The 19,977-nt window shown below is 35.2% G+C and overlaps 1 long non-coding RNA gene across 2 annotated transcripts in view; it reads right to left on the bottom strand.

Moving 5' to 3' along the window:
- Positions 1 to 393: 393 nt before the first annotated feature.
- LOC117024678 (uncharacterized) overlaps positions 394 to 19,977 on the bottom strand; it is a 233,527-nt gene continuing 213,943 nt past the window's right edge. For both annotated transcript variants that reach the window (XR_004423491.1, XR_004423492.1), the window contains exon 3: positions 394 to 451. This is a non-coding gene — a long non-coding RNA (uncharacterized LOC117024678). The remainder of the gene's footprint in view (positions 452 to 19,977) is intronic.

Below are 19,977 nucleotides of genomic sequence, written 5' to 3'. Positions count from 1 at the left end.
GGACAATCAGCTCTAATGCATCTTTTGGAGCAAAAATTAATACATGTATCTTATTTTACTATAAGACAGGGTCTATAATATAATATAATAATAATATAATATAATATAATGTAATATAATACTGGGTATAATATAATATAATACAGGATATGATATAATATAATATAATATAATATAATATAATATAATATAATATAATATAATATAATATAAAATAATACTGGGTCTCATATTAATTTTTGCTCCTAAAGACACATTGTAGCTGATTGTCCAGCTAGGTCTTATTTTCGGGGAAACATTGTAATTCTACTTACATATTCTAGTCTCTGAAGATCCATTGAGTCAACCTACATCATGCTATTAAATTTATTATTGGTTCATGTAAATACTCACTTTTATATTCCCCAGGCTGTACCACCATAGCTGGAATCTCAGAGCAGAGTTATTGTTCCTAGAAAGAAATTAGATTCTAGTTATTTAGAATCTAGACAACTGGATTCTAAACACTAGAGCTCCTAATGTGAATTTTTTATTCTTTCACCTCAAAGGACAGCAAAAAAGTTCTCCTCCTCATTATCATCACCATCATCATCACCTCCTCTGCTCCCCCTCTTGATGTCACCATACCATCCAACTGTTAAGTACACATCTCCTAAGGGTGTTATCATGGTTCAAGAAAGAGGAGCAGAACTTTTAACATTCTGGGGTTGCTTTGAGACCAACATGGGTTTGATCTTGGAGCAAAATTCAGGCCTTACTTTCTACTCTCAGCCTTCATTCTCTTCCATCAATAGAAAATTTAACCCTGGCTCTTCACGGAGTTTCACATCCTTGTCCACCAATGTTGTGCTTGAGTTTTACCATCTTCCATGGTGTTAAGACTTGGGATTTGTCGGGAGCAAGTGAGGGAGTTATTGTTTGGGGGTCCACAGATGCAGTTGATGGAAAATCCAGTCTACTGGTCTCTGTGGCTTCTTCAGAGCCAGAGGCTCTCTTCTGTTTCCAGGTCACATTTGGGTGCCAGGATATTTAACAAATCTGCCAGTGGCCTTGCCTGCCTACCCAAGTCACCATTTCTGTCTCACTGAAAGGTGCAGTGTCTTCTGGGCTGGGAACATGCTCTAATTTCAGATTCAGTAGCCGCCCTCCCTTCAGCTCTGATCCCAGCAGTTACTTCCTTCTCTGGAAAAGGGGCAGGGAAGCTTTATTATCCCTGGTCCACATCCCTCACTCTGTTATCAAAACATGTTACCTATACCATGGAATTCTCTCCAGCTCTGGGACTCAGATCTCTTTTACATCTGTCACAAGATTCTCCCAAGGCTATGAGTACAGGGGCTGTCCCAGATTGAGTGAAATGAAAGGGAACAGATATAAAAGGAGGGAAACAAAAGCCAGAGGTATTTTAAAATATTTTCCCGACAGTTATGAAAATGCTGTGATCTTGGGAGAGTATGCAGAGTGAACATAGACTGAATAGAAGACATTCTACAAGCCTTCTCAATAGGATTCTGGGAAGGAATTAAGTTCTAATGTCCTAAGATATCCATTGAATGTAATAAATTATCTTATCTCTCTTGCACCTAGAATGTATTAGCCATACACACCCTTGGTGGTATTGAGAACATAGTTACTCAAATCAGCAACCTAGGGGAATAATTATTTCCCTGAACTTGTTGGGAAAGACCCACAAGACTGAGAACTATGCTATAATTCAGGTGAGGAGACCCTCAACTAAAAACGCAGTACAAAAACTGTAGCAAAAAATGCATAGATATCTACCCCAGGAATGAGGGGTCAAAGAGAGTGTTAAAAAAAAAAAAAAAGAGGAGCAGAGCCCCTCCACAATTCTATCGATTACCCCTAACGGCTATCCTTAGTGTAAAATCCCCAAGAACCAACCCCCTTTTATGGCTGCTGTTTTTGTCTCAAGGATGGCTTTCAGCAACCACCCCTTGATAAAGACAGCACCGACAGGTGGGCCTTCAGGAAACAGTGACATCTTCTAGAGTCTATTCCCAAAGGGTCTATCTGACTCTTGTTTTACAGCACCCTTGAATCCTTCTTTAAATGAATGGATAATGGACAGTTTTATATTGCTCTCTACAACCACTACACGCAATGATTCCCAAACTCTGTTCCTTAGGACACACACACACACACACACACACACACACACACAGCCAGCAGTATTACTGCTTCTGCATTTAATTTTATATGTGAATTTACTACATAAAATACAGAATAAATATGTAAAGAACTATAATCGTCATGCAATTCTGTTTTCAAGAAATGCATACCAGCACATCCAGAAGTTACAAGAAGGATCGACCGCCTTATGACTTTTAATCTACACATACAGTATTGACCACTTAACCTTCAGGTTGGTGTGTACTGTCGATTTGATAATCATTGACCGACATTAATACTTCATAATTGAGAAAAATACAGCATGGTTTTATTAAATATTTGCCATATATTAAAAATTTATGCTTCATGATCTCATTTGCCATGAGCAATAATTGAAAGGGAGAGTATTTTTTTAAGTGAGTCATGTGATTTTCAAATTGTGTCTAAATAAAACAAGTAAGCAAGTGAAAAAATCAGAATAGTTCAAAATGAAAATGATGAATCTCGATTTTTCCTTTCTTTAGACAGACAAATAATTAGTGATTCTTGGAACAATTAATCTAAAGTTACCAAAATATTGCATAATATGCAATTCCAATTCTTTTCTTTTGCTACATGGTATTTCCATAAAATATTTTAAATTATATAGCAATATTAAGTAAATATACTACAAAGATTTTTTTAATGTACTGATACATAAAATATCTTTTTGTATTTTATTTAAGATTCGAATGACTGTTTCCAGTTATTAATGAAATAAAATAAATTAAGTGATTTGTTTTGTGGTATTACAAAGTTAAAGTACACACATGAACAAGTTTTGGTCATTTTTGCTGCTTTTAAGTCAGATGTGAAACCATTTTTGAGGTCTTTTAGGTTCAAGGTATACAATGTATCTTATGACTTCCTGTTAGTGTTCTATTAACATGGTGTAACTTCAACATGTTTCAGCGGTCAAGTAAATTGGGGGTATTCTGCCTTAATAAGCTGCCTGGAGTCATGGCCCCATTGAATCCTAATCCTTTACAGGATAGCATAGTTCTGCCAGGAAGCTGACCTTGGCCAGACCCTTCATGGCCAGACTGTGGAGGCAAGCACTCTCCTCCCATTCCCCAGGTCAGTGCTCAAATCCTGTCCTTCCCTTGACTATGGATAAAATCTCATACTCCATGTTAATGTTCTCCCAGAGTGAGTCTGAGTGAAGTTTATTATGCTTCCAGATACAGCCTGAAATTCAGAATTTAAAAGACTTGACAAAATCCTATTCATCTGTCACTTCATTTTTGCAAATAAAACCCTAGATACACAGAGTCCAGAGTTCCCCAAAATATCTATGCAAATTAAACTCTAATGAGGGTCTTTAAATACATACATTCCATAGGTGTTTCCTGGACTAAATGATTCTTTGGACATATTTTTTTTTTCAGTGTTCAAAATAAAATATTTCCTGTGCAAACAGCAGTAAGTCATATTCCAACTTTTTCAGATTTCTCTGATATTTTTCCTTTTTAATATTTAGGGACTACTGGGTCAATGTAGTGTGTGTGTGTGTGTGTGTGTGTGTGTGTGTGTGTGTGTGTGGTGTGTGATGTGTGTATGTATTCTTTCTAATTATTTTCCATAAAGGTGATGTTATATTTATAATATTGGTCGGAACCTCTTGCTTTCCTGTGAAAATCTATGATCAGTAATCTAATTGCTATGCGGCCTATAGCATTCTTTCTTGCTTTCTTTCCTTTCATCTCCTTCCCCCTTTCCTAGACCTACATGATTTACGGATTCCTTCCTCCTCTCCCTAAACTGATCATGACTAGACATTTAGATCCAGAACATAACTGAATTTTCCACCAATGGACGTCACATATACATTTTTCCTTTATCTAACATGTCATTCTCTTTAGTCTCTGTAGTGCATAAGGTGTTACCTAGGAAAGGATTTTGCTCAAATTATCCAAAGCTTAGTTCATTTATCAAACGACTGTCCACACTTTACAAAATGAATAGCAAATGGCTCCCATTCATTTTGAACTGATAACTTGGACTAAAAGTCATGGACTTCAATGCTAAAAGGCACGGAAAATTCCCACACTCCACCACCAAACCCTGACCTGGGAGATTTATTCTAATGTTCACAGGAAGCCATAAATTGTAGAATACATTCTGCTCTGTTGACTCATAATTTGTAATGGAATAATATAAGGTTTACACAGCTCTATTCTCCCAAAAGCATCTTAAGGACACATAAGGCATCTAAAATCCTTAACAGGGAAAATGTATTTTCTGCTGACACAAAAGGCATAGTGTCACTATGTATTGGTAGTTATGTTTCCCAGAGAGTGAGAGAAAATAAGAGAGTACAAGAGCAAGAGAGAGAGAGTTGATTTGTGGATGGGAGAAAGTTGATAAACTGCAGTGTAGTTGCAATAATTTTCCTGTGATTTTTTTTTTTTGACAACTGTCTTCCAAACATATATCAGAGTAAATTTCCCCAAGAATATATACTGCTCCAAAATATCTTTGAGATATACCCCTGCAGAAAACAGTAGAGTGTATGCATATTTGAAGAGAGTTTGCTTTTTATATACACAAGAAATTAGTCATCATTACCCATCCAATTCCCTTGCTAAAAACCTTGGGACCTCCTCTTTCATCTCTACTCTCAACCTTACCGTATAATCAATAAGTTAAATCTTTGTATCTGTCACCATAATTTCACTCTAAACTTTTCATTTCTTTCCAGCTCCTGTCAATCTAGCCTGGTAAAGATCCTCACAATCTTTTATAATCTCCTTACAGAATTCCCTGTTACCAGCCTGCACACATCATCCACACTGCTATAGGAGTGTTTTCTCTGAAACAAAATTCTGCTCGTGTCACTCAAAGTTAAAATTCTCTGATGGTTTCCAGTTGTGTATAGGTTCCATTGAGTCTCTTCATAAATGAGGATTGTCACCCACAGCAATCCAGCCTTTATGTGTTTTCAGACCCACATCTAGCCGGACTTACCTCCCATCAGTGATCACCTCACCCTTTTCTGCTCCATTTGGAGATGTACAATACACTCTTGTACTATATCTATTTTCTGAAATGCACTCAACTCCTTCAAACTGCTTTATTTGATCAATTATTATTTTGTTCATACTCCTACTGTTACATTCATTGAACTGCATATAATCGTTTATTTCCTGTCAAGAGGAAAAGTTCTTCAAGTCACAACATCTGTCTAAATCATCTTTGGATTATATTGCTTATGAATCTCTTGGTACATAGTAAGAGTTCAATTAAAAATTATGGGATAAATAGAAAAAAAATCTATGTTTAAAAACTATGATGTTTTTGTATATAAGAAAACTAATATTTGAAATTCTCACCGTCTTTGCCTATCTCATGCCAACTATCTCTTCACCTTTCCCAAAACATAACTCCTGGAAGTATTTTCCACGACCGCCAAGCTTTAACTCCCACCATTGCCAGCTGAATATTGCACTCAAGTTCTTGAAATATTCCCCTAGTTTTCTTTATTTTGCCCTGAGATTCCTTTTTCTATAAAGACACAAACTATACATAACCAAGTATTTTGCCATTTTGTGTTGGTATTTAAAATTTCCATCCAAACAAAGAAGAAATAAAACCCTTTTCTCCCCATTGGTATTGATCTATAGGCTAAAGAATGGTCATATGTAGCTAGGCATCTATTTACAAAGAACCTCCATTAAAGAATTATGCAAGTGTAAAAAAAGTTAAGACACTTTTAAAAAGAGCTGTTTGGCAAGCTTTTAATTACAATAAGCTAATTAAACAAAATAATAACCATTACAATAGACCCATGTAGTAATCAGGTCTTGAAATGATTTTTTGATGACTTTTATAGTTGGAGAGGCAGCCAAAGTGGCTTTGACTTTGACAGTTTAACTTATTTGAAGTTTCATGAGTCAAATCAATCAATCAACAGACTAATCATTTTTGATTTCTTAAATTGTTCTTTCATATTCTAATCAGCCTATCTATAGAGACCATTTGCATTCATAGGCTCTACTACATGCAAAGATAATTAATACCATGCAATTTGTTCCATTTGAGGTATTAAGTCTGTTCTATGTTTTTTTTAACATTAACACCACATTGAGTTCTGTTGTCTTAAAAGTAAGACCATCACTACTGCCCTATGATTTTGTTTCAACTCAGAGAGACCGACCTTCATTGATGAATGTGAATATCAGTCACCATGATCACTCACTTTACCTCATTTACCTACATAAGAGTTCTGTCAGATACTCTATAATACAGTGTGTTTCAAAGTTATCTGTAAATTCATTTCCTTCCATATAAGATAATATCCACTTATTCTGGTTAGGGTCAGAGGTTGAATTCTTTCATTTCTCTTTTCAGTCACTTTAGACTATGCATTCTGTGGTCTTTACTAGGTACTGCAGTTAGTATTTATTCTGTGGTCTTTACTATGCATTGCACTAACACCAAAACAATTTTAATTTTAGAAAATGTTCCCCTTTCACAGACAGGGTTGACATTCCTGTAAATGTGAATACTTGAAATGCTGATTGAAACACTACAGAAGATTTTAGTTTAAGGTTTTTATTTTCTCTGAAGCTTGAAGTACTTTGTACCTCACAAATTCTGTAACGTAGTCATTCAAGTTAATTAATGGCCATGGCTGGCTAGCTTCCAGGGTCTCTGTGCCATCCTGCCTTCCTCGTCCCTGCCCCCCAAGCTGACTGTGGTAAAAGCAACCACAAGATGCTATCCACCCCCAGGCCCCACACCCTTCCACCACTGTGCAGTTAAAACTATGATCAGCAAACTAAAATTACCATGAGGCTTTTCTTTCTTTTTACTTTTTCTTTTGAGTCATTTAAAACTGAGTAGATCTGTGAATGCGTAAGAGAGAAAGAAACTTTTCCCTTTTTTTCTGGTTGTTGTACTGCTATATGTGTTTGTAATTCTGCTCTCTTTACTATAATGAGACTAAAAATGAGATTGATTTGCTGATATGTTCTCTCTCTCCTAAATGCTACACTCGATTGTTGAAGTTCTACGTAACAGTCATTAAGTATAGTAAGGTTTTTCTGTATTTTTAAGATGCAGGGGAATTTCTGACTAGCTCCCATTTTCCATACGCATGAAGGTTTAGGATTTATTTTAAAGATAAATCTTAAAAATCTTTTGTAAAAGTTATAATTGTTATGTCAGTGTGCTGTTTCCTTTACATATAGAATGAGCTTAGTTGAACACTGAATTAAGTTAAATGCCATGATTAAATTGTTTTATAAAACAAAACTTACAAATGAATTTGTAACTGGAGATCATCCAAAACAAAATATGAAATAGGTTAAAAATCAATGAAAGATATTTCAGTAAACCTTTCTGTGATCTATTCATCAAGCAACATAAATATTTCAGAGAGATTTGTAAATCAGAGATGTAACTGAAACAAACAGCTGTATAGCAAGCATAATTCTGTTTACAAAAGTTAAATAATGGTATATAATATTGTGCTATGAAAAATAGTTTTTTAGGAGAGAGTTTATTTTTCCATTTATGTAAATAAATATGAATAATATAATAAAATACTAAGTAATTGGCCAAGATGAATATTTCTTACAAAAGCAGTGTCCCTACATCTGTAGCACACAGCTGTGCCTAGATGTGTTTAATGCAAATTCATTCTTTTCTTCTTTCTTTTTACCTCGAATTTTGTTTTTTAATAGTTCCTGTCATACATAAGAAAATTTTTTAGGGAATAAAAAAACAATTAATGAATAATTTAACTACAATGCCTTATTGTTCACAATCACTTTATAGAAAAATCAATAAAGAAGAATAATATATTTTGGCACAACCAGTAGAAAAGTTTGGATTTAAAAACATTTGCCCCTTTTATATCACATCTAAACATTTCACATGCCATAATTTGAAGCCAAAGACTATACTCTTTCCTTTTCCCCAAAATGAATGAGAGGTAGCTATGCACATACTGATCAATTTAAAATTGTTAATGTCCAGAGCCAAATGTCACACTGAAAGTTTTATTAGAAGGTCAAAAAGACAAGCTATGAATCCTTCTAAAAACTTAACAGACATTCTTGTGTGACTAAATCACATAACTCAGGTGCAAACAATTCAGGAAAATTAAAGCGTTTTATGATTCTTCTTTTATAGCTATCTTTGGAGGCTCCATATAAAAAGAGAATATACAGATTTTTAAAAGTAAACTTGCAAGTTCACTTGGTAGAATAAATTATTCTCGATGATCAAGTCAAAAAAGTGATAACGAAGAGTTGAAATAGCGAAACCTTAATGATTCACTGTAGAGAGCACACATGACTTTGTAGAACTGCTCTCCTAAGGTTCTCACACGTTCTCCCAAATGAGTTCAACTCAAAGATGGGGGCTGTCACAGTTGAGCACCTACGGCCACGACTGTCACTCAAGGCTAACCTGATTGAAACCAAACTCAAAAGACCCTGCTCTCTTAAAAGATGTTTTAAATCTGACAGTTAACTCCCCTCTGCACGTTTCCTTTTCCGTACTAATCATCGAGAACAGGGATTGCCATTTTCCATCATTACAGTTGCTGATCAGATTCAATGAGTTAATTTTGAGAAGAGGACCTGTGCATGCTCTATAATTATTCCTATATCTGCCTTATTTGTGTAGCAGTGTTTGGGATTACACGCACACACAATTTCTTACACCATACTCATAATATCAACAAAACTATGAGATAATTAAAACCCAAAGATAATGCCCAAATCTCAATTACTATCTTTCCAAATCAAACATTTTCTTAAAACCACTAAATATCAACAAAACTAAGCAGTTTGTATGTTGTTTTTTCCTTCACATTCACTTTGGTAAGTAATAAAAAATGGAAAAATGTTGATGTGTTAGCCGAGAAGGTATTTCACACATTGGACACCACTCTCTGAATAATAATTTATTTTATTGCATTGCATAGCAAATCTTTTCTATATATTTCTACAAATTAATTATAAGTATTTGGAAAGTATAAAAACCAAGTAGCATATGTACTATTATTAAAAAAAAAAATCACTTGCTAATGTCTCAAAAGTCCCTCTAACTCTTTATTAACAATTGCTTTATAGGACTTATCAATAATTCTTGCTTCAAGCTAGTGGATTTGTAATCTTTACCAAAATTTAACATTTTTGGAATAAGACAGTATGTATGAATTAATAAAGTCAGAATCTTACAAATATAAGTACAAGACAAGTAATAAACTAGCAAAAATTGTTTCCATTCAGAAGGCTCTATCTAATACCTCTTATTTCATCCATTTCATCTCCCAAGAAATATAACATGACTATTCTAAGCCTCTATATGGGCTTATGTACTGCATATATATTTACTAAGCACTTCTTTCCTTTGAGCATTAGTAGGGGCTAAAGCTATATTGCTTAGATATTCCAAGATAGGGGTAAAATATCATTTAATAACAGAATCACTTTCTGTGAACACGCATTTTTCTAGACTATAAAAAATGAAAATATATGAACGCTTTGGCAGTCTCCAGATATTTAACATTACTGTTTGTCCCTGTTGCTTTTCTTTTTGGAAGGCAAACACAAAATCAATGCAATCAAAAAGCAAAATTTGTTCTATTTTAGTAGTTTTTTAGTGTTAAGTTTATCAACGTAGAGTTTTTTTTACATGTAGATTGTACTCACCTTTGTCAGAAAACAATTATAGGCTTTACATAAAAGGAGCGTCCATTTAAAGAATTATGTCAAAAACATTTTTAAATTTATTGGTATAAGGTATTTCACACTGAAAACAACAAATGAACAGAAGTCTGTTTCTCTAACACTGTGAACAGACGAGTACCATTAACACTGAAGCAAGCTATATACCCAACCTTGAGAATTCAATGAGTCTGTCTTTTCAATACTAAATACTTTCCTTTTGATATCATTTCATATCCAGAAACTACCAATGTACCTTAGTACAAGGGCTCATTTGTTTGCAATCTGGCGTGATATGAAATTGTTCCAAGGCAGCCTATCTTTTAATATTTGGTACATATTTTTAACAAGGTGCTTATGGTTATGTGGAAGGAACATAGCAAGATGTTGAGTTCTTAGGAATGAAGACTTAAGAGTCTTCTGAGACAATACTTTTAAGTTACATAGACCAGAATAAATAAATTTTTATCAAAATGTAAAATAATAGCAGCCAAAATGAATACATTTATTTAAGAAACTTGTGATTCATCCTACACATTTGTTTCAATACTTCTCCCTAACTATTGGAAAAGAAAGTATATTTTAATTCAGAAACTGAATTTTTCAAATGAGCAATGTCAATGAACTACCATTCTACTGCACATTATAGAATGCATATCTAATTACTTAATGTATAAATAATTTAAGATTGATCGGACTTGAACTTTTCATCTCCTAGAACTTTGAGATATATGGCCAAGGGAAGTTTGACCCTTAAGTTAACCCATCTCTCTAAAATTCCACGTAACAGAACTTGATTCAGATCTACAAAGGGTCAGCTATGTGAGTTTAAGTCCTACCTCTGATTAGAGGTTCTCAATTAGAGAACTCTCTCATAGGTATGGATTCCTTAAATTTTCTCAAAATTGGGGGTAATTTTCAACCAGACATTCAAAAAAGAATGGTAAGTATATCTTCAGAAAGTAGAAGTTATGACATAGACTAGCTGAAAATGATTTCATTTACTTTTTGCTATAGCTCCTATAACTCTTCAGGATTTAGTTACAACTTATAGCTGCCCTGCCAGCTTCATTGTACCACTCAGAGACACATAGTTGGTTAGGAAAACAATGTCCTAAAAATTTTTTTAAACACATGACTGCAATATAAAGTTTGTGCATGGTACAGCAGAAAATGTGTTAAAGTGTTGCCTTATCCAGAAACGACATGTCAGCAGCATCTCCCAATTTCTTTCTGTATCCCTTTCTGATAGGAGAAATCAGAAAGGAAACTTTAAACGAACATTTAGTTGGGTTGAGAACAACAACTGCTTTGCTTAATGTTCTTAGCATCTTGACTCAGTGGAGGTGTTATATCTGTTTCAGAGCTGGACATTTGTGGCCTGAATGATTCACCAAAATATGCCTACTTCAAGAGGAGAAATGTCAACCTTTGTATTAGACATTTCAACATTTTCTTTATAATGCAGAGCATTTCTAGGCTTTGCCAATTTTTTGTATTGGTCAGATTTCTTTTTCTCCTCTTAAAAATCTGTGTAAGTAAACCATAGTCATTGAGGTCAAAGATGGCCTGCAAGATTCATACCTATAAAATCTAGTAGACAAATGCATAGACTGTTTCAGACCACCTCAGTTAAAATCTCAGTTTCACCGGTAACCCTGGAAAAGTTACATAATCTTCAGTTACATAATTCTTCATCTGTATATAGGGCATAATACAAGTCTTGGGATGATTAAACGGGCCAGTACATATAAAGCATTTGAAACAGAGCTGGACATATAGTAGTCACTACATAAATAGTTAACTATCATCATTACTATCATATCAAATCATTTTCTCAAAAGCTATATTAAGTAATATACATGAGTATCTAACAGATTATTACATAACCTAATAGGTCCATACAATACAACATTTTCAAAATTCCTGTATTTTAAGTAGTTTTTTCAATTTCAAAACTTCTGTGCATACAAATGACGAGCAAAGACTAGAGTTTCTTGAAATCTAGCATTGACATTTGTTGAAACTGTCAATACTTTCATAACCTTTAGGAGTTTGTTTAAAGATGTCACTCTAGGAAGGCACTTACTGTAAAACATATAATAAAAAGCAGCTCGGGGAAAGTTGAGAGGATCACATATATCCTAGTGACTGATACTAAGTAAGAATTCTCCCAAATCATGCTCCAAAATTCACTAAATGTCTCCAGGAAGAGATGAATTAAATATTCTTTCGTGTGGGGCCATTTTTAATTTTCTTGTGTTCTCTTTTATAAGATATGCAAATTAATTACAGTCGTTTCCAGCTCTGACTCAAACGAGTTTTAAAATTGAAACAGAACTTAGTGTGGGAAAGGGACTAGTGAAAAGAATTCTTCACTTGAAAACATTTTCCAGATTGTTCGACATCAGAAGAGAAATGGTGATAGTGACAGGCGGTATGCAGTATACATTTATGTCTTTAGAAGAATTCTCATATCCGTTCCTTTTTCTGCTTTTTTTCTTTTACAAATAATAATTTTAAAAGCAATAGGGAATTTTATCTACCTTTCACTATCATTTATATGATTAACAGTTTTATTGCTATCTGAAAGAGTAGAGAAAGAGTTGGCATTTTCTACTCTAGGCTTTTTTAAAGTATTTTAAGTGGTTTTTTAAAATTAATATGTGTTATTTTTGTATTTCTCCCTTCCATTCATGTTTTTAATTGAAAGCCACCAGTGATCAAGAAATCACCGGGTCCTTTCAAATTTTTTTTCTTTTTTAATTTTGTTTCTTTCAAATTTTAACTGAAATGTTATCAGTGTTGTATATCTCATACATACCCATGGTATTGCTTAAACAAACTCCTACATGAACACAGTTCTTCAACACTACATATGAAAAATCATCTGGCCGAGAACACTGGCAATATTCGGTTATCGTTGCCCCCAGGCTGTTCCATCCTTGTTTTCATAGTATATGAACATTTAGTATAAATTTGAAGACACAAGTCCTACATGCCCAGTGTTCAAAATTTCCCCAATGTAATTTCAGTTTAGAATTATCTGATTTTTTCTTGTCAATAAAGTGTGACCGAGTCTCATATTAATTTATGAATTAATTAATAAATTAATTATTCATTATTAATGAATGAATAAGTTCATTCATTAATAAATGAATGAAATAAGCCATTAGATCCTCTGTTCTTTTGGCTGGAATCTTTCTTTTCTGCTGCAATTATACATAACTTGTGTAGAAGATATCCAACGACTTACTGAGGAAGGGCACTAAGCAATCTAATGGCCTGAAAGAGATAATAACCTTCCCTCAGTGTCTTCCTTAAAATTAAAGAGTAGATAGTTACTCTCAGAACCATCTCAATTTGGAGACTTTGTTTTCAAGATGAAATTTAAAGCAGTGTATCACATCAGCATTTCAAAAACATCTGGAAGTGTTTAAAAGTGAACATCACAGGAGTAGCAGAGGGCAACACTGAGTCCTCAATAAAGAACCATTCCCTGGAGTGATCAGTCAGCTACCTAGTGACAAGTTGATTATATTGGACTGCTTCCAGTATGGAAGAGGTAGCATTTTGTTCTTACTGGAATGGATACCAACTCTGAATACAGATTTGCCTTCCCTGTATGCACTGCATCTGCCAAAATTGCCATCTATGGACCTATAAAATGCCTTATTCACAGACATGGTATTGCACACAGCATTGCTTCTGATCAAGAAACTCACTTCACAGCAAATGAAGCATGGCTGTGGGCCCATGCTCATGGAATTCACCGGTTTTATCATGTTCCCCACTATCTTAAAACAGCTGACTTGATAGAATAGTGGAATTGCCTTTTGAAGACTCAGCTGCAGTGCCAGGTTGGTGTCAATATCTTGCAAGTCTGCGGTGAGGTTCTCCAGGAGGCTCTATATGCTCTGTATTGGCATCCAATATATGGTGCTGTTTCTCCCATAGCCAGGATTCACAGATCCAGGAATCAAAGGGTGGAAATGGGAGTGACATCATTCTCTGTTATCCCTAGTGACTCACTAGAAAAGTTTTTTTCTTCCAGTCCCCACAACCTTATGCTCTGCTAGACTAGCTCTTAGTTCTAAAAGGAAGAATCCTTCCACCCAAAGACACAACAATGATTCCATTGAACTGGAAGTTAAGAAAGACACTCAGCCACTTTGAGTTCCTCACGGCTCTGAATCAACAGGAAAAAAGCATTACTGTGCTGGCTGGCGTGATTGATAACGATTACCAAGGAGAAATTGAAAATAAGGAAGAGTATGTCTGGAATACAGGAAATCCCTAGGGGATCTACTATTATTATGCTCTTTGATTAACGTCGATGGAAAACTATAACACAATTCAGGCAAGGCTACTAATGGCTCTGACCCTTTAGGAATGAAGGTTTGGGTCATCTCACCAGGTAAGTAGCGTGACCAGCAGAGATGCTGGCTGAAGGTGAAGGGAATACAGAATGGGTAGTGGAATAAGGTAGTTATAAATACCAGCCATGACCACATGACAAGTTACAGAAATGAGAACTGTAATTATCATGAGTATCTCCTCCTTATTTTGTTATATGTGTGCATATGTATACATAAATAGTGTAACATAAGATTTATTGACTTTGTATCATGGTATTTAAGTTACAGGATATCAAGGAGAAAAGCAAACACCTCTCAAGGACTCTGCATCCTCTTCTGAGGGAAAAGTTAGTGTGTTTTAGGTTGTACACAAGATAGTTGTATAATATTAGGCATAAGTATAACTTCGTTTCATCTTTATTTGGAGATAAAGAACGGTTTAAGGAGATATGTATGGGTGCGAAGGACAACAGGTATACTTGTTATTGTTAATGTTAAGTGTTAACTTGTCTGGGCCCTAGGATGCTCAGATATTTGGTCAAACATTATTCTGGGTGTTTCTGTGAGGGTATTTTGGATAAGATTAACATTTAAATTGGTGGACTCTGAGTAAAGCAGATTGTCCTATGTAATGTGGGTGGGCCTATCAGTTGAATAGGACAAAAAAAAAGACCAGACTCCCTCAAGCAAGAGAGAATTCTCCAGCACACTGTTTTCTGACTTCATCTGCAACATCGGCTCTTCCTGATTCTACACCAGGTGGCCTTCAGATTCGAACATTGGCTCTCATGGATCTCCAGCCTGCTGGCCCACCCTGCAGATTTTGGACTTGCCAGCCTCCATAACTGTGTGGGCCAATTTTTTATAATAAATCTCTTTGTATATATACACACACATCCCATTGGTTCTGTTTCTCTGGTGAATCCTGACTGATATAAAGGGTAAATTAACTTTTTGTCATGACCAAATTAAACATGCCTCTCTGGGTCCTCCTCGTAACTTTTATGTATTCAATATCTCTCCCCCAACCCCACCCCCGTCCTGCGATTCTCCTGTTTCCTAAATCCAAAGTATTCACCCAAGAACCCTTTCCTTGGCAAGCTTTCTTCCTTAACAATTTCAATGAACTAGTACTTCAAATGATTGTCAAATATATTCTTCCAGCCTGACCTCCCTCAGAAGTTACAGATCCTCATTTCCAAATACTTAATAGTGATCTCCATCTGATTATTCATCAGATACCTCAGTATGTTCAAAAGGGATTATTTCTTTTAAAAACTACATCATGTCCTATTTTCCTTATGTTGTTAGTAAGCACAATCTACCATCCTGGTTACCCCAGCTCAAAATTTTATTCACTCTTTGTTTGTTTTCTTTTTCTGTATAAGTAGTTGGTGAATCCTGGCACACTTTCTTTTGCAGTATCTCTGGCATCCCTTCTCTCTTTTCCATCATCCATCTTCCTCTGCCATTCACACCTCGGTTCAAGCCCCTGGCTGGATTTCTCCAAGAACCTTCTAATAGGTTTATTTTGTTCTAGTTTCTTTCTTTCCATCCATTTCCCCTCTAATTCTGGAATTGTTTTCCTGAAGAAGTCATGCAAAACTTTGAAGAGGAAAAGAAATGACTGACCAAGAGCTCATGGAAAACACCTCCTGCCCAAATAAATAGCCCAAATTGTTGTCTCTATTTGGAGGGACTGACCACCATAAAGTCAATCTAAATTGTGAGATAGGAGGGCTGTTGATGCAGTCCAATAGCAGTACACCACACACAAAGCAGGCAGGCCAAGGTGTAACTTTAAAAGTACAAGGCAGACTCAAGACAAATGCCAGATGCAGGATAATGCCAAAGATTCAACACCTTGAAAGAGAGAGATGAAAAATAATGGGGGCTTCAGAGGATATAGCCAACTGGAAGGAAAGCAATTAACAACCAACCTCAGGGACAGGGCTATTACAACTAATTCTCTCTCTCTCCAGCCTTATAGAAACATCTGGTTTTGCCCTGGGATACTCCTCTCTAATTGATACTGGGAGGGGCAGTGCCCTGAGAATGGTTTGGTATTTATCTTTGATATGACTACCGACTAGAGGATTCTTGAAAACAAAGATGATCAATTTCATACCAGTATCTTACACAGCACTTGATTGTTAAAAAATTTGATACCTTTGTGTTGGTAATACAACAAAACAAAAACACTTTAGCTTACTATTCAGGCTTTCCATGATCTAATTCCAACTTTCTGCTTTGATCTTATTTCTCTCAGCACAGATTCCTGGCTCCAACAAAACTTAATTGACGTTTCAAGTACAAAGTTCAGATTGCCAGCCACTATATAGTATTCTTCCCAGCAGCCAAAATTTTATTTTTCTCACTTCTCTATATGTCTGGATCATACTCAGCCTTCAAGGATCATCTTAAATACCATTGACTCCAAGAAATACCACACCTCAGTCAGAAGTAATATATTCTCTCTCCCATTCTCATTCTCTCTCTCTCTCTCTCTCTCTCTCTCTCTCTCTCTCTCTTTCTCTCTCTCTCTGCAAATCCAAAGTAGAAAGCATTTATAATTCTCCCCTTATGTTATGGTTGCTTGTATACAGGCATACCGTTCTACTCTTCTGTAAGTTCCTTGACAACAATTTCTATCTGAATCATCTTGGTGTGCCTCCACTACAGCAGTTGTCTTGTACACAGTGAGCACAATACATGTTTGTTAAAATAATAAATTTCAGCTAAACTTTTCAAGTTTTTTTAAACCTATGGTTTATATAAATATTTTTTTTTTTTTTAATTTATTGGGGTGACAATTGTTAGTAGAATTACATAGATTTCAGTTGTGCAATTCTGAATCACATCATCCATAAATCACACTGTGTGTTCACCACCCAGAGTCAGCTTATATAAATATTTTTGAAGAACTTCTACATCCGCAGTAAATGCAGTTTTAGCAAACAAAATAATTATTTCTTTCCCTTTCCAATTGCATGTATTCCCATCACAGCTTTCCAAGAAACCAATCAGATATGGCAATAAATCTGTCATCCAGTATCTAGGAAACCCTAATAAAGATAGATACATATTTGGATGATAATAAAAATAGTTACACATATATAGCACTTATAATGTGCCAGACACTGATATTTATATACATCAATTCATTTAATTTTCACAACACACCTATGATGTCATTACAAAAGAAACTGAAGTACAAAGAGCTTAAGGAATTTGCCCTAATTCACACAGCTAGTAAGAGGCAGAGTCAGGATTTAACTACAGATAGCCAGGACCCTGAGTCCATACTCTAAACATCACTCAAAAAAAATACAAGTCTTGTCATATTCTTCCCACCACTCAGAAAAAGGCCCAAGTGGAAGGGATGATCCTTGGTTTAAAGGGCACATCATATTCCAGTTCACTCCAGAGGGTGACCCTTGAATCCCTTCTCCACGGTGAATGGAAAGCAGTCTAGAGCCAAAAGCAAATGAGAGATGAAGGTCTCCACTGGGTATTTTTTTTTTTAATGGCATCTGTGCAATGAAAATTCTAGTAATGCATCTCCAATGTCATTATATAAGGGTTTTGGTACAGGGAGATATAGAAAATGACGTTTTAAGGGTATTGCCTTTGTAGTAGCCTCAGAACCAAATGTTCTAAAAAGTAAAGTAGAATATATGTGAAGACTGGGATCACGAATACCCTTACTGCACACACCCTGCTGTGAATTACTCTTTGAACAGAATTGTTGCTTAGACTTCAAACCACCACTGTGACCTCAAGAGGTTAACAGAAAAGAAAAATTCTTTAGTTCAGAAACCATAACATGGGTATAATGCCATTTAAAGGCACAAGATTTAGAACTCAATGTGGCTTTTTGGAAAAAGTCAGTCAATTCTCCTCTGAAAAAGGGGAAAACTCAATGGAGTATAATACTTTAAATTACAGATTAATATACAGACCTAGTAGCAATAAAATATTATTTTGCCTATAAAAATAGATGCTATGTTCTTAAACATCATTAAGTAAATCGTATTTTTCAATCGATCCTGTTCACATCAGACATTTTTTTAATTTGTGAGAATCTTCTCAGTATGAAACGGCAGTTATCTGCTAGTGCTCTGGAGAAAGAAACAGTCAAATATAGGCTACATGAAATGTGTTGGGCCTCTGGAAAGTACATGATATAGCAACGGGAAAAATGCAAAAAGATTCAGGAGGTAAGCCAGGCAGCCCCAGTTCAAAGACGTGAACTTAAACCACATATCTGTGAATTTTGATTGATTGGGAACAGTGTCCTCTTAAGAGAAAGTCCTAGAATATGGGCCAGAAGTATGTATATGAGCTTATGATTGAGCTAGAAACACACACACACACACACACACACACACACACACACACACACACACAGAACTCATGTTTTCATTAAAGGCAGATTCGAAACTCACATCTCACAGGATCACAGGATCATGTCTTCATTATCATGTCCCTGCCCCACCCTCCTCTGAATTCAGTAATTTTTGTCTATGAGCATCTAACCAGAAAGGGATGTTCTCTTCGTTTCCTGAGGCCTGGACACAGAAATAATATGGCTGATAGTTATTATCATTACTATAAAGATAACAAAATGAAAGGGGGTGAGAGAATGCAAGAAAAAATAATTTTACTTTGGGTCATTTCTTGTGAAATGTATTGTTACATCATCACCTTGTCCTCTCAGATAGACTTACTTGTATTAAAATAACACCTTGCTTGTTTTCTCTAGTGCTGCCCTTCTGACCATGTTCATTTATACTAGTACAACATTTTGTTACTAGAGTATTTGCTATACAATGACTGAATCTCCAATAGTCATAATAAACATTTGCTCAATACAGCAGACGTTCTTAGAAGTCCTTTAATGGATTGATTACTGTAAAAGTAACTAGTGGTAGAAAAAAAAATTCTAGTCACTTTTGATGAAAAAAAACTGTTACTATAAGACTTACATGATGTTCACAGCCTCAAATGAGTGATTTTTATCATTTCAAGCTGTTTAAAATAATCAGCTTCATAAAACTTTAATGACCACCACTTTCTCACTCTGTATTTATAGCAAGGCTCCCTCACTCATTTACAAAGAGACAGACTAAATTCTCAAATACTTGCATGATTCAATTCTTTTATGGCATGAGCTTTCTCTGTTCCAAGTTTCAGATGTGTTCAAATTGGTTTTAACCTCATGATACAAATTATATCATCTGTAGACTTTTCTATACAAATTTCAGACTCATTTAAATATTGTTGATTTTTTTAATCTAATTTAATTGACTTAATATATCGAGTCCACTGTAATATAGCTTTACTATTATTCCTTGGGCTAAGAGATTACTGTATAATTTATTGGGATTAAGCCAAGTGCATATAACTAATAGATCATCTATAATAAGCAAAGTGGAAAAGCATATTCCCTGTGCACAGGTGGATGATAGTATTTGTGCCAAATAATATAGTGTTTCTCCCCCTACTTGGTACTTTAAACATGCATTTTGTTGTCAGGCTCCCTGCCAATAGGCTGCATGAGTCGAAACGGAGCCTGGCTGATAATTCAAAAGGTGAGTTAATTAGGGGTTGCAGTTTGGAATGTTATCAAGCTGCTGCTTACACATCTATCTGCTTTCCATACAGGTGTGAAATATTGACAGCAAATTTTAGAAGTGTGGTGACATTTTTACCTTTCACTTACTTGATTAATTTTTGAGATGACTCATACTTTAAGGGGAATAGAA

The sequence above is a fragment of the Rhinolophus ferrumequinum genome, chromosome 7 (genome assembly GCF_004115265.2).
Source record: "Rhinolophus ferrumequinum isolate MPI-CBG mRhiFer1 chromosome 7, mRhiFer1_v1.p, whole genome shotgun sequence".
NCBI lineage: Eukaryota > Metazoa > Chordata > Mammalia > Chiroptera > Rhinolophidae > Rhinolophus > Rhinolophus ferrumequinum.
Note: the sequence above shows the minus strand (reverse complement) of the source record. Positions and strands in the feature narration are given on the sequence as shown.